General features: G+C 36.8%; 1 long non-coding RNA gene across 1 annotated transcript; it reads right to left on the bottom strand.

Moving 5' to 3' along the window:
* Positions 1 to 546: 546 nt before the first annotated feature.
* LOC101984144 lies at positions 547 to 14,781 on the bottom strand. Its single transcript, XR_003378785.1, has 4 exons — positions 14,597 to 14,781; positions 13,466 to 13,539; positions 6,353 to 6,468; positions 547 to 2,672 (listed from the first exon to the last, which is right to left on the bottom strand). It is a non-coding gene; the product is annotated as an uncharacterized LOC101984144 (long non-coding RNA).
* Positions 14,782 to 16,496: the final 1,715 nt, after the last annotated feature.

Raw genomic sequence — 16,496 nt, 5'->3', positions numbered from 1 at the left:
CTGGGAGGCTGGGAGGAGGTGGAAACTTGTTTTTTTTTTCCTTTTCTCAATAAAAAAAATAAAAGAAAAAAAATAAAAGTAAAATAAAATATAATAGAGGGAAAAAAATGAAATACACATTAGGACATATTCTTTAATAGACATAAAAATTAGAGATTGTGAGGACGCATGCCTTTAATCCCAGCACTTGGGAGGAAGAGGCAGGCAGATCTCTGTGAGTTCGAGGCCAGCCTGGTTTACAAGTGCTAGTTCCAGGACAGGTAGGGCTGTTACACAGAGAAACCTTGTCTCAATAAACCAAAATAAATAAATAAATGGAAAAGAGAGCAAAAGGAATAATAAGCAAAAAATGGAAATTGGAAATTTAACTAGAAATAACAGGGGAATAGAAAAAACTAAATATACTGCCAGAAATACCATTCAGCCATTTTGGGGGGAAAATCAAATTATAATTCTACATTATTGTTCATATGAAAGTTAAGTCTAGCTAGAGAGAAAAAAAATTGCATTTATAAAATGTATACTAAAATTGGCTACATAAACAATTGTTATGTTTTTGTAATCTCAGAATAGAGATTATACCTTTAATACATGCACACAGTACATTTAATACATAAACAGAAAGAGTATATTTTTAATACAGAACATCACAACAGAAGAGAAAAGGTGATGCATTTGAGAAAGAACATTATACATAAACAGTGTCAATCTAGAAAAACCATCAATCTGGAAAAACAAAAAGGACATCACAGGGAAAATAATGAGCAAATGGTGCCTCAAATCTATAGCTAGCGGGTAGTGTGGATACTAATAGAAGTGAACAATTTGCCACCCTCATCCCCAGTTTTAGCTTTGTCATATTTTTAACTCTGCTTTTTACCTCTCGTGTATTATAGGGAAAAGTAGAAAAATAAAATAAAACACAACAACGTCAAACCAGGAACAAAGAAAAGGGTACATTTCCTTCAGTGGTTTTGTCTTTTTGATGTCTGTACATCAATCCCATTCAGAATCTAGGAAGAAAAACAACTGATCATCTGATAAGACTGATCCTGGGAAAGAAGAAAGCTCGTGGAAACCGAGAAGTCAGATACACAGCCGCGTCAGAGAGGTCTAAGTGTACAATCTCAAATTCCTCTGTTTATAGGATAAAAGCTCCGTTAAAATCCACTAGTGCTTACCATAGACGTTACAGCCTTTCCTGTCTGATCTTTTCAGGAAAGTTATCCCTGGTATGTAGAGAAGCTACATGCTGAGCCTATTACTACTATGGGAAAGTTTGGTGTTGGTGCGTTTCAATCAATGTTAGGTTTCATACGAAACCGCCCTATACTTTCACCCTGACTGCAAGCTGTTTTGGACATGGGCAATAGAAACTGATGTGGCATTGGGCTGTACTTCAGGGAGAGTAGACTTGGCTATAACACAGTGACAAACACACTTCAGAATCTGTGTACCGTTTACTCATGAGAAACACCAGAAGGCTTTCCGAAAGCTATCTCTCAACTTGTGACTCAGGATTCAAAGATGCTTTCATCTGTCAAGACCAGCTCAATGCCCTCCCTTCCTCCACCTACTAACTCCTTGTCATTGAGGCTCAAAGGTATCCCACCCCAAAGGACCCATCCCTGTAATAAATACTTCTTTCTAAAATGAAGGAGACAGATGTATATAATTGTCATAGAAGAGAATGCAAGGATAGAAGATTTTGTGGTATTGTGATGAGTTGGGTCTGGGAGGTTATTTTCTCGTTATGTCTTCACAATTCAACTTCAAAGGAGCACATGGTCTGCAATTTTCTTATGTGACCAGGAAGAGGAAGATGTGTAGTAAGTGTCTAGCCACAATACATACTTTGGTCAAGAAGAGAGCTGTGTGCTTCCTGTCATGGATCAAATAAAGTCACACCTTTATGTTCCTTAATGGGAACAACTCGATCTGCCCCCATTTGGTATGTGTAGGTCAAGATCTGGTGTTTGTCCTTTCTCCTGGGTGTGTTTAGCTTTTCCAGGTCAGGTGTCTTATAAACCACATTGATATGTTACCCACCTAATCAGGAAATAAGAAAATCCATGGTGAATATTCTGAATTGCAGAGGGGGAAAGTAAGAGCAATGATGTTTAGTGAAGGTATTGCCCTATCCCCCGTATGTGGAACACAGTCCTTATCCTATGCTATCTATCCTAAAAATAAAGTCCTGATGCTTTTAGAAAAGCAACCTCTTAAAGATAATAATTTCTATGCTAATATAATTATAAATTCATTAATTTCTGTAATCCCTGAGTAAAAATAAAATATACTTAACTTTTTGTTGGTACTTAATAAAATAATACAATTATTCTATCCGCATGAAAAATCGTCCATTGTCCATTCATTCCATGAGGTTGTAACATAAGGTCAGAACTAATCAAAACGGAGCTTGGGGTGTAGTAATTACTCAAAGACAAGTACTGTTATTATTATCACTCATATTAAGAATCAGTTATATATCAAGTAGACAGAAGCTATTTGTTGGGCAAAACCCACATGGGGGTGCCAGATCTTCAAGTTGATTTACAGAGTCACAGTGTGCTGGGGAACAGGAGTCACGGCGCTGGCAAGATTTGATCTTTTGATGGTTGTGTGGAACAGCTGTTCCATGTTCTTCTGATACCACATTAGAAAGTTTTATTCTGAAAAAAAAAAGAATCTTTGAATTTTCTGACCTGCAAAAGCATCATCCCAACTCTGCTTTCATCCTCATGTAGCTTCCCTCTCTCTATCTCTCTCTCTCTCTCTCTCTCTCTCTCTCTCTCTCTCTCTCTCTCTCTGTATATTTGATTTTCTCTGTATCACTGTCTCTAGCTCTCTCTTCATGTTTGCCTTCATATTTTCCATTCTCAAATATGCAACAGTCATATTCAAATAATGCCCATCTTAATGACTTCATTTAATTTAATTACCTTCGTAAAGATCATATTCCCAATAACCTCATATATTATGATTACAACCAATGGTAGAAGCACAAATTGACACATAATCTTGTTGCATTAGTGATTAATATTTTGTTAATATATTTTTCATTCAAGCTGCATATTTCATTAATAGACAATAGTTATTATCAATAATTTCTGGAATTATTTGTATTAGAAATCATATATGCATTGTTTATTTTGTGGGGAATAGTTATGTTAGTGTATAGCACAGTACTGCCTAGTGCTCAAGAAGTTCTTCTGTTGCCTCTTGTGTCCCAGAGTTCAAGTTACCATCTGTTTAGGGTGTTTCACAGTAAACAATTGGCTATAAAAGAACAAAGAATCAGGTGCACACAGCATACCTTTATAGTGGTTGTCTCTAAACAGGGGATCTCCATGCTTTAACTATGCAAAAACTATTGTTTCACCCAAATCTTCTACTAAGAAATTGTCTCATTTTTTTAAATTGCTCGGTTTAAATAAGCATTGAAAGAATAAGAGCCAGGAAATAATCATTGAGGCATTAATTTAATTAAAATCAATATCTTCATCGTTTTTGGTGTTTATTGATGTTGAGTCCTATTATTCACTTGAGTAGGTGAAACTTCCTTATAATTTACAAGGTGGTGAACTGGAAACCAGTGCTGTGGTGCACAGACATTATTTTAGGTCACAGATATTGTCAAACAAATAGTTTCACAGGAACTATAAAAATAGTATTTAGGAATAAAAGACACAGGACTGTTTGGGTTTTTTTTTCTTTAAACTGCACTGGCTTTGCTTGCTCTGACTAAAGTGTCCGCATCAAGGAAGATGGGGTTGCCCTGAAAGCAGTCATCTGAAGAACAGAAAATTACCCCCTGCCCAGTTCAGAATGCCGTACGTCACACCTCTTGATAATCTGCTGGCCCAGGATGGCATTAATACATATTGTCTTCTTACTTCTACCTGTATCTTGTATATTTTGTTGAATAGTGGATTATATATATTCATAAAGAATAGTTAATTTAGTAAACAAATTAATGAAAATCATAGGGGGGTCTACATTGTAGTTCAATCAGCATTTTCTGTCCTTTAAAATAAAAAGTTCAAATTAATCATCCTGTTCTTTTTCTCAACTCTTTTTCATGTTTACACTTCAGAGCATTATTAGAATATAAAGTTGTAATTTCAATTTTATTAACACCATGGTATAAATATTGACCTTCACAGAGTTATTTGTTTTAATTTAAGTAAGTCTCTATTCTGTAGCATTTCAATCAAGGTGGGAAGATAATTTAAGAGTGTAACCAGGTCTGTATTTTGGTTAGTTATCAAGTAACAAGCCTAAAAAGACTGGCCAGGTACAGAGTCAATATACATTATATCTATTTACTGATTGAGAGAGAAATTGATAACTCAGATTCTAGGATTTGGATAGAAGTCTGAGTTTTGTTCTATTTTACCGTAAAGGGATTTTTGCTTCACCATTAAAATAATATAAAACTCTCCAAATCCCCATAATGGTGTCATTTATGAAATGTGTGTTTGTAGGAAAGGCTTTGATCAGAGAAGAGGACCAAAGAGAAGGGGTTTTCTACTTTAATTCCTGCCATCCTGGGAAAGCAGGGACAGGATATATGACAGTATGTCAGAGGAAAAGTAAACTTAAAAGTTAAGCAAGTATAGATAGGTTTAGAACATGTAACCCAAATAAGATATTGTATTGAACATATATACTTAGGTCATTCAAATTTTACCTTGTGATCAAGTGAGAAGGAAATGAGAATTTTGTAGGCACACACACAGAAGAATATAGTCATGAACTATACTTCTTACTAAAACTGTATTTTGGAGGCTCCTGTCAGATATTATAATGAACATATAACTAGATCATAAAAATCTAAAAGCAGTACTCCATAGTATATTAAACACAAGCAGTGTTTCTCACAACTGCCAAAAACATGATTAATGGTCAAGATGTGTGTGTGTGTGTGTGTGTGTGTGTGTGTGTGTGTGTGTGTGTGTTTATTATCTAGACATCTGGATCGAGAAAGCCCAAGAAATCTTGATCATAACTGGTCTTCTCTGTATAGAGTCATTCAACATACAGACAAAGAAAGAGAATGAAGGAAATACTTTTCAACATCTGACAGATTGGAAACACTATCAATAGCGTTTTGTAAGTCTGTCAGGCAAGAAAGCACCACACAACCAATAATTAGACCAAGTTGATCCCCCCTTAGAAATTCATTCTAAAACATAGTCTTTAAAAATATTATTTAGAACTACAGATTTACTTATTTTAGAACTTATGGAACCATAGGGACTCCAATGGGAAGAAGGCAAAGGGACCAGCGGAGTTATCCAGGTAGAGGCATCCCAACTAGAATTCAGGTTTCTGTTTGCATATCCAGACACTGTCCATTTTCTTAAGGTTTTGTAACTGCTCATTATTGTAGAAGCATGCTTGATAAAAGGAGACCGCCATTGACTTTCTGCACAGCAGAACAGATATAGAGGTAGTGCATCTCCAGCTACAGTACAAACATGGGAAGTGCATCCTTTTTTGTCATTCTGAACACTCCTTTTCTCCCTGCACAAATGTAAGTTCGTTGGGCCAGAGAGAGCACTAAGCAAGAGAATCATTACAGCTAGCCTTTATTTCCAGGGTGGTGCAGTTTTTATCATTTTGGTTGGTACCAGTCAGGTGTGGTTTAATAGAAAGGCAGAATAGATATGGGAGCTGGGTTCCAGCCATGGCAGTGGAGTTCTGCAATCATCAAAGTGTATTTCCTCACACAATGCTAAGACATCACATGCTAAGGAATGAAGCTGGTGTCTAAGGGTGAAAACACGTATGCTTTCTGTTTTTCATTTTTACAAGCAATTGGTGTTCTTCGCAGCCGCTGCACCTAACATAGAGAAGTTTATTTATTCACTTGATCACTGATTCATTTATTGCCTCAAATGTGTGTGGTATCTGTAATTGTGCATGCGTGCATTCACGTGGGTGTGGACACATGTGGACGGGGAGATTTGATAGTTAGAGGTTGATATTGGTATCTTCCTTGGTTTCTCTCCACTTTACATATTGAAGCAGGATCTTTTTAAACACAGAGCTTGTCCACTCAGCTAGTCTAGCTATCCAGTTTGCTCTAGACATCCCTCTGTGCCCATCAGTGCTGGGGATACAGCTGAGACACTGAGGCCCCTGGCACTTATTTGGGTGCTATGGATGTACACTCAAGTCCTTAAAATTGCATGCCCATAAAGCTTTTTACCCAATGAGCCATTTTCTCAGGTCCTCATTCAGAGAGGTTTTAACTTGTTTTGTCTACTGAGAGTAAAATTTGACTTAATGCATATTTATGGATATTAGCTAGTATCAACCAAACAAACAGAAAGTGATCAAATACCCAAAAAGAGCAGATCCAGGGAGAAAGGCCTTGTCTTGGCTCACAGTTTAAGGGCACAGTGCATCTTAGTGGGAAATCCTGCTGACAAGAGCTTGAGACAGCTGTTCACATTGCATCTGCAATCAAGAAGCAGAAATGATCAACGTTTGTGCTCAGTTAATTTCCACCTTTATATTCAGTCTGTTGTCTAAACCCTTGAAATCATGTTGCTCCTCCTTAGAGTAGATATTCCCAAAAGAATTAATATGATCAAGATAATCTCTCACAATTATGCCCAGAAAATACCCTCAACTATTTTCTGTCATAGGTGTGCCTGAAGGCTTGTCTCCTAAGTGACACTGGATTCTTGACAAATTGACAATCAATAGTAACCATCACAAGGGAAAAACTAGCAAGAAAAAGAAGAATATATAAATGTTTTCCCTAAGGCTATTTTAAATTTTATGATTTTAATTATGTGTTGTTTTGCTGACTGTGAGGGTAGCTTGGTGAAGATACACATGGATGCTCGGTAGCCACATTCACACTTTCACCTCTCTATGCATGTTAAAACCAAAGCCATAGTTTCCATACTTGAAGTGTATAGTTATATTATGCCTTGTGTTGTCCATTATACCAATGACATTATACCAATGAGAAGAATAAACTTGAGAGGTCAGATTTATTGTGGTTCATGGTTTCTGTACATGATCATTTATATTGAACACCATGGCAGAAAGCAAACAGCTCAAGACAGAAGAAAGCAGATACCTATGGGAATTCCAGAAGGAGGAAGAGAGAATAGGGGTAGGAAAAAAAAGGAGGAGGAGGAATTGAAGGAGGATGAGGAAGAAAGAGATAGAATATAGTATTCTTATGGACACATCTCTAAACCTTCAATTAAGTCCCACTTCCTGATACTTCTCAATGTATTATCAGAATGTGAATCCATCAGCATGTTAATAGGTTGATGAGGTCACAGCTCTCATAATCTAATCACTTCCCAAAGTCCAGTAGCTAGCAACTAAGTCTTTACTAGCAGACCTAAATGATTATCTTCTTGGACTATCTTTATGGAGTATGGCTTTATTTTATTTTAATTGCAAGCAAATGATTTTAGCAGGTACATTAGCATCCCAGCCTTCAGAGTTCTCAGTAATCTCTGCATCAGACTTGTAAGCTGTTTTAGTTCTTAATGCTATTCAATAATTTCAGAGAGCATCAGTGTCTGCAATCCACAGACTAGGTATTCTTTTCACAAGGGAAAGACAATAACAAAAATAAACAAAAACAAAAAACACAAAAACCTAATGATGGAAAAAACCAAACTATTGATAGAAAAGAAAGAAACCTTAAAGACAAAATGACTGGAGGAAGCTGTAGAGAGCAGACAAGACATGTGGAAATATTAACAGACAAGAGTATAGTCTTTCGAAAGCCAGAATTTTGAAGATAAGGAAACAACACTTTGTTTGGAAGGTTTGTGGCTAGAAGTAAGATTTGTTTTGAATGCACATTTCATAAATACAAATATAGAGCCAAACAGGTTCAGCATCCCCTACACCTACACACTGAGTAACAATTGTAGAATAAAGTCAAGACTGGAGTGTGCGGATAGCTAAAGTCTCTTAGGAGTTTCCCTTTTCAACTGCCATCCAAAGTATGTGGAGTTTGTTTTTATGGCTGCCAGATGACTTCAAAACCATCCGAGGACAGCAGCAGTGAAATCCTGTGAGATCTCAGTCCTACACTGATGTGGGAGCCCCCTCTGTGTGCTGTGATTACCATTAATGAATAAAGAAACTGCCTTGGCCTGTTGATAAGGCAGAACTTAGGTAGGCAGGGAAAACTGGACGAAAAGCTGGGAGAGGAAAGGCGGGGAGAGGAGCCATGGAGCCCCCAGAGTCAGACATGTCAAAACTTTGCTGGTGAGCCACTGCCACATGGCGATACACAGGTCAGTAGAACTGGGTTAAATTAATATGTAAGAGTTAGCCAATAAGAAGCTAGAGCTAATGGGCCAAGAAGTGATTTAATTACTACAGTTTCTGTGTGATTATTTCAGGTGTAAGCTAGCCAGGCTGCGGGGAAGAACAGTGGCCCCAACCCCCAACAGTACACAAAGAACAATATGTAACTGAGGAATGCAGAGAGGGCAAAATATTGTTTTCCCTAGGAAAGAACATACAGAATGATTCCCTAATACCAAATGGTCAGCCCTGAAATCAGGCATAGAAAGACTTAGCAGATCCGGGCAGTGGTGGCACATGCCTTTAAGCCCAGCACTTGGGAGAAAGAGAGAGTCAGGCAGATCACTATGAGTTTGAGACCAACCTGGTTAAAGGAGCTATTTCCAGGACAGGCTCTGAAGCAACACAGAGAAGTCCTGTGTCAAAAAACCAAAAAAAAAAAAAAAAAGACTTAGCAAGTTTTATTTATGCGTTTAGAAATATGTATTTGTATACATATAATATATATAAGATCTATTATTTACATACGATTAATATACACATAAATCATAATTTTCATTAATATTGTTATATAATACATAATGAATAAATATACATTGTATGTGAATATATAATACATATAGTATTAGTAATAATTTGAAAATAACTGTAAATAAATTTTCATTTATAGATTGTATTAATAATATGCATATAAATTAATCATTAATATGCTATATATTTGATTAACATGTATTAAATATAATATGTATTATATATGCAATTGTTTTCTGTAACAACAAATGAAAAAAGCCATGAATTTGAAAGCAATTAATGAGGAGTATATGGGAGGGGTTGGAGGGATGAACAACAGGGGGGAAATGATATAATTTCATAAAATAAAATATTAGAATGGTGATATAATAAGAAAATGATTTAACAGTCTATATATTGCTTCAAGAAATGTTGAATGGATAAGAGTCACGAAGTGTAATTATTAAGTTATTCAGAGAATAAAACCTGCCATGTCCCCTGTTCCACTCCAGGTACAAGTCATGCCAACAGTCGCAAGGAGAAGACGCTTCCTGGCTTCTGACAATGGACATTTTGGTTTCCATTTATCCAGGAAAATTTATCCAGTGCTTTCTATTTTCCACCCTTTGTTCTGTACTACATCAGGGGGCCAAACCAAGATGGAAGATCTCAAAAGACCAGTACTAGTTTGAATTGCATCACGTCTTTACTAAGGTTAGTGTTCCTTAGCTGAAAAAGGAAGTGGAGAAAAGATGTAAAATAATTAGTTAAGGGCTAAATAATACTTCATGCCTGCTGAGAGACTTGCACGCACAAACGCAATACTCAGTAACTGTTGTCTAAAATGTCATCATGGAAATAAACCGAGATACACAAACATTTCATTGCATGCAACACTGATCACTAAGAGGTGACAACCAAGGTGGCAAACACGAATACTGCTTCTAGACATAGTGATAATGCTATATTGCACATATGTCACACAATTTAAAAATGACAAGTATAAGCAGGATGGAAATGACAGATTCAACAGGGTAAAAGCACTATTCTCTATCCAAATTGCCCACCCTTCCTACTTAGCCCATGTGACTCAATAATAAAATATGAAAGAATTGTCTTTCTGCAACTATGTATCACCTAAGACACTTTCAGCATCAAGTCATAGAAGCCCAGCAGAAACTGTCACAAACAATTATCAGTCTTATTAGGAAGGAAACCTAAACATATACATAGTCTATACACAAAGCATATATGAAGTCTGGTGTAATTATCCTTTGCTCTTTGTGTATGATTCTCTTTGTTTCATAATTCTCTATGGTTGAGGAATACAGATAATTCAAGAAACTTAGATCCCACTACAGGATAAAATAAAGGAAACCTCCAGCATAATGAGGGAAAGAAAATTTCGGTGGCAGAGAACTATCAGATTATAGTGGGGCAGAAGAGCACCTTTGTGAGATAGGAGACCCTTACTGGTATAGTTAGCTCATTTCTCTGAATGTGCTGGCATATTTGAGAGCATTATATTAACCAGGGAAGTAAAATAATCATAGTGTATAGAATTCTAGAAAGATGACCAAAAATGAATATAATGTCTAGGAAAAAGCAGAATTAGATCACATTAGAATTCTCTATAGGTCCATTTCACAGCATATGAAATATTCATTTCTCCCTAAACTTATTCCCAATGAATTATTTTATTACAATTTGGAAAATAGATATCAGGTGAGGTGACTTGCTTCTATCTATACATATACATGTATCCTAAAAATCTGTTAAATTGTTGCTTTTCTTTCAGTAATTTATAGAAAAAGTTTTATAGGATAGAAAATAAAATTCACCACACAAGTATAAACATTATTCTGGTGAATTATAACGACATCCATAAAATTTATGTGCAAGGTAATCTGCTAGATGCTTATTCAAATGTGGAAGAGCAAAGTAAAACATTAAACCAAACATCTGGGACCAGAATCTATGCAGTCAAGAGGGCTGTGTATTTGCATGTCAATTATCATCGTGCCCTTGAGGAACTCTGGGTTTGAAAACACAAATATTTCTCCCATTCATTAACTTGGCATAAATGTCCAAAATCAGTAGTAGATGGCAGTTCACGGTGAGATCTAATTCATGCTGAAGACTTATTCATTTCATGTTTGTAAGGCTTGTTTGTTTGCCACCCTCCACCTGGCCCCTTGGCAAAAGTATCATCCTAGATACCTTTGTAGTTCTTCTGAAATAAAGTATAAAATTTAAAGTAGGTTGACACTTCTAAATGTGAATATTTAATTAAACAAGTCAAAGTTTCAGATGGTTAAATTTTTATCTTGGTTTAGTCTTTGGGGTTGAATATTACAGGAATCAACTTGTACAAATTTATGCCAAAAATAGCCAAAACAGAGAAATTGGGAAAACTGTCTCCTGAGGAGCCATTGGCATCTCAGTGCCTTGCATGTGAAGCACTGTTGCTGCCAAGCCAGCCTAGAGCAGGAAGTGGAACTCTGTGGATTCTCAGCTGATGCAGTCAGCAGTTACCTGTTTTGCTAATTGTCTCCCTACTGTCCCTGCAGTAGTTGGCGGTCTTTGTCAGAATAACCAGAAGAAACAATTTGGAGGATGGAAGATCCACTCTGGCTTCCTTCAGAAGATATACCAAGGAAATCAAAGCTTTTCAGCTGGCGCTTGAAGTTAGAGCTTGGTCTAGTCACAAACTCAAGCAGCAGTGACGGTAAGCCCACGCCACCTCTAATTGTCTACTTCCTCTAGCTATGTCCTACCTCCTAAGTGTTTCACGGTCCCAAACAACACTTGTAGCTGGGACCAGCCTTCCAAACACAATAACCTATGAAGTTTGTTTCACCAATATACCACAACAGCTACTTAACCCCATCACTTCTTTCTTATGGCAACAGAATATACCAAAATTCTAGAAGTTTTACATAGTCACTCATCAAGCTCACGTAAAGATTTCAACTCTTTACATAAACTCCTGATTACTAAAACATTTGGCCCATCAGATTTCAGACATGTATTCTTTTGGGGCCATGTATACTCCATAAGAACATGAAGCCAGGCATCTTAGATAGCTGCTATTTCCTGTACTGAGTATTCTGTCTCCGAGGATTAGGAATCAGTCCCCAAATGAGACAGGATCAGCCTGATCTTACTGTTTATTTCTATAATTTTGCTAGCATGTTTTATATGTCCAACACTGGGGGAACCCTTAAAATCAGAGAACTTACTAAATAAATGAGTGGAAAGAGAATAGCCTTGGTAATGACAGGCTTACATAGAACAGTTTCCAGTGTATTTCAACAATATAGGACATGTTGTAGTGGTTGTACATCTTGTCAGTACCCAAGAAGAGGCATCTCACTAATATCTGTGAGGCTGATGGTGTCTTCCTGTGAAAGACATCCACTAAAACGATGCCACCACATAGCGGTACACCTGACCAAGCAGATCCAAGTGAAATACAGTACAAGTGACCAAGACTCAGACACTTATGTGCCCATAGACAATATTGAGGTGTCTTAAACAAGTCGTGAAACGTTGATGTGTGTTTTGATTTGAATTCTGTAAGAATGTAAGACTGAAAAATCAAATGTTGATATTGCCATCTTTCAATGACTATGACCACTAGCAACTTCTCATTTGCATTTCTCCAGGGCAGAAAGTGTAAGAGGAGAGATATCCCTCTTTCTCAAGAACTTTAGGAAAATCTCTCAGGACCCACTGTCATAGGAACAATGTAGAATCCCAAGACAATCACAACAGACAGAAGGATGAAATAGCTTAATTTGTTAGGGATTAAGAAAGGTTGCATTTGCAACCCACCTAAATAATAGTATGGAGGAGAGGGAGAGAGACAAGGAGAAGAGGAGAGGAGGAGGAGGAAGGGAAGAAGGAGGGTGAGGGAGAGAGGAAGGAGGAGGGGCTGAAGGAAGAGGAAGATGAGGTGGGGAGAGAGAGGAGGAGGAGGTGTTTCTTAAGATACCATTATTATTATTAGCAGAACGGCCAGGCAAACCTAAGAGAAATCTGTAGAGTGAAAAGGGTACTCTTTCAGAGTTAACTATATTCTTTACATTTTTCATTATACTGTCATAGAAACATTGTTCTTCCTGTTTTAAATAGTCACCCCATGATTCTGCTCTATCAGAAAAGTGACTTGAACTAGAGGAAAATCTCAAGCCGTACTTGTCTTTTTTCCTGGATTGTATAAGCATTTGAAAATAAAGAGAACAATGACTTTTTAAAAACAATGTGCAGAGATATTTTCATAGACTTTCAATAATATGATAAATTAAGTAGACACACTTAGATAAGTATTTATGCATACAAGCTCCTACTAGGGATGGAGAGGTTCATGAATTCAGTGAGTGAATATTTCAGAGGCCTCTTTGCAAGAAAGCTGGTACTCATTTTCATAGCTACAGAACAGGAGTGGCATTTAGGTGAATTTGTTGATCTCTATTTTTAAACCGTTAAAATTATTTTTAAAAAATACTTAAACACGACTTTTATACTTGGTTCTTGTTCAATCCCTTGTCACAATCTCAAACCAAAGACAGATATACTGTGTTCAATTTCTGGTTATGACATATGAGCAAACATTCAGTCTCTCTGAAGCTTTTGACTATTACTTACTTACTTTCATAATAAAGAAGGTAATTTGCTATCTCATAAGATTGGCCTGGGAGCTTTCTTGGTCAATTTGTTGATTCCCTGTAGAAAAAAGAGAAGCACATTTATAAAACAAATCCCAGAACAGACAGACAGGAATACAATCCACTTATTCTATGAGTTGAATTTTTGTAATGTGCTAAAAAAAATTAGATTTTTTGCAGAGAAGTTTATTCCTTCTACCATACCTTCCCTAAATATTGCATCAATCAAGAATTAATTTATTTATGACTACAAGAAGTACGTCATGGTTTCTCTACTTGTTCTACAAACAGGATTGTAAATATCTGTCTACCTATCTCTCTTTATCTACCTATCTACCTATCTACCTATCTACCTATCTACCTATCTACCTATCTACCTATCTACCTACCTACCTACCTACCTACCTACCTACCTACCTACCTACCTATCTATCTATCTATCTATCTATCTATCTATCTATCTATCTATCTATCTATCTATCTATCTATGCAAACGCCAAAATGTTATATTTGTGGGTTTTCCTGATAAAATACAAGGTATCCAGTTAAATTTGAAGTTCAGATAAGTTCGAAATATGAGTAGGGTAATTACGTACATGTAGCATATTTTTCTCAAATAAATTACATCTTTTGACACTCCTATTTAACTGGACGTTTTGCATATTACTTGTAAGACTGCAACAGCCTCATAGGCTTATACAGGATATCATCTCCTTCATCTGTAAGTAAGCACTGAAGAGCAACTATTTGAAAACATACACAGCTCTGTTCTCGCTGAATTTGCAATCAAATCCTTTCTATTGTTTCTTTCTTAATCAGTTCCTGCTAACCTGCCTTTTACTTCTGAGACTTTAGGAAGGAGAGTAGAAAGAGGTAGGTGGTCATTTCAGATCGATTGCAGATCAATCCTTTAAATATTTGAGAAGCTATTACTCAGAGTTATATGTTCTCTGCTTTTAAATTAACTATCATTTTAAGTGGGATTTAGAAGGATTTCTTATAAGAAGCAGAAACTTTTCTAAACAAACCAATATGTGGGCATTAAGTCTTGTGAGTCTCAAAAATGAATAATTCATTTTTACGTAAATGAGAAATTATTTTGTGCGGTTACTTACACATTTGCACATGTATAGTTAATAGTCATTGGCGACATGGGGTATTAGTTGTGAATTGTGGTTTTCAGTATCGCAGACACATTTGTTGCTGTGGTTTCGCAATGCCGTTTCCTGATGCTTCGCTCAACTGTGGTTTTCATAATCATTGTTTGGGAGCCATGTAGCTGTGGCTTGGAGCTGCTAGATCCATTTGGACAGAGATAATTGCTTATAGGTTTTGCTGTCTTTTTATTTTATAACCATGGCGAGTTAAACAAGAGAAACTAAAAATTGAACCTTAAATATAACTCATAATCTCATTTTAAAATGATGAGAAAATAGATGTAGGAGTATTCAGTTTATTTCATTCATATACATTTACTTCATTAATCAAATAAATATAATTTATTTCATTAACATACAAATATTTATATGGTTATACATTTCGATAAACCAATATACTGTTTATAATAACATACTCTGGTTATTTTATCATCTTGCCTTAAATTTCCTGACTTTTGTTCCTTTCAGTTTTTAAAGCAAATGTTTAGCACAGATTTATTTGTTTCTTTTTTGCTTTGCATATTTAACTATTTCAGATGCCAAAAGAAACTCTAACTGCTGCATTATTTTAATTCCAGTGGAGATTCCTTTTGGGTGACATAAGTCAGCCAATTCTGTCAAAGATCTATGAAAACTGTAATGTACAATAAATCCAATTCTAAGATTCTCAGCATGCCAATTTATCGGTAATGAATTGAGAATGAAGGAGGCAAAAAGTCGACGTCTCCGTTTGCTTATTCACCCCACAACGTAAGTACAAATAACCTTGCTTTTCATGGGACTTAGGATCTTAATTTGCTGCATCTTCAGGGCAAGGACTTGGTCATTTAGTGCCTTTTCCATTGCAAAGGATCATGCACTGCACTGTTAAAACCTCATATGGCCATAGAGCTAATGGCAGTGTAATCAAAGTCACAATTGGTCTCCAGCCTGGTGTTAAGATTTGCTCAGCCGTACCTTTCATGAGGAAAAGCTTTACACCTTTAGAAGATGTCTTGATGGGATACAAAATGACAGCGAGTAGAGAGCTGCCTGCACAAGGAGCATCCTGCATTATGCTCCAGCAGTCCAGGCTCTGTGCTGACCTCAGACCCTTTTAGAGTATCATTTGATGATGCTCGTGTCTATGCTACTCAAATAACAAAGGGGACCCCATTTCAGGTCAGAGTGGACAATTTCACAGCCTCCTGGGGGAGACATTGGCAGTATCTAGGGAATGCATGTTAGCGATCATAGGAGTTTATTAGTAAACGCTATTTACGTAAAGTAGCTGGTTCTGCACAGCCACATCCCTTCTCTCACACCTGCAAGAATTGCATTTAGTACTCAGTGTATCGGAAACTGCGTGAAACTAAGTGAACCTCTCTCACCTTAACTTGACTCAAATAATGCTTTGCGATCCTTTCAAAACATGTTCTCTCGTGCCTTGCCATTGCCCAAACTGCAAACACACAACCAACAAATAGGAAAGAAACAGAATTCAATAAACGAAAGAACCAGGAAATAGTTGTTGGATCTTACCTGATTGAAAAATTATGACAATAACAAATCTTTTATTAGCTCCACGGTGCTTCCCTGTGGCAGAACTAAGAGAACGGAAGGTCACGGGGGCAGGGTGGAACTGCAGAACTTCCACAGACTTCACACAAAGTTAGTATTTCGTGTTAGAGCTCATAGTTCCTTTCCTACCTAGAGCGAATCATCCAGCTAACCATCGTCCTTTTCGATGTGAGGAAAATATCTGCCTGACTCCCGATTCGGGAATTTCACTATTTCAAATGGAAACTCTCAAGCAAGATGCCGAAAAGCTCTGTGAGTACAGCTCAGCACCCCATCCTTGTGGGCCCAGTGGGGGATG

Source organism: Microtus ochrogaster, unplaced genomic scaffold, assembly GCF_000317375.1.
Source record: "Microtus ochrogaster isolate Prairie Vole_2 unplaced genomic scaffold, MicOch1.0 UNK19, whole genome shotgun sequence".
Lineage (NCBI taxonomy): Eukaryota > Metazoa > Chordata > Mammalia > Rodentia > Cricetidae > Microtus > Microtus ochrogaster.
The sequence above is the reverse complement of the archived record's forward strand: the minus strand, read 5'-3'. Positions and strand labels throughout refer to the sequence as shown.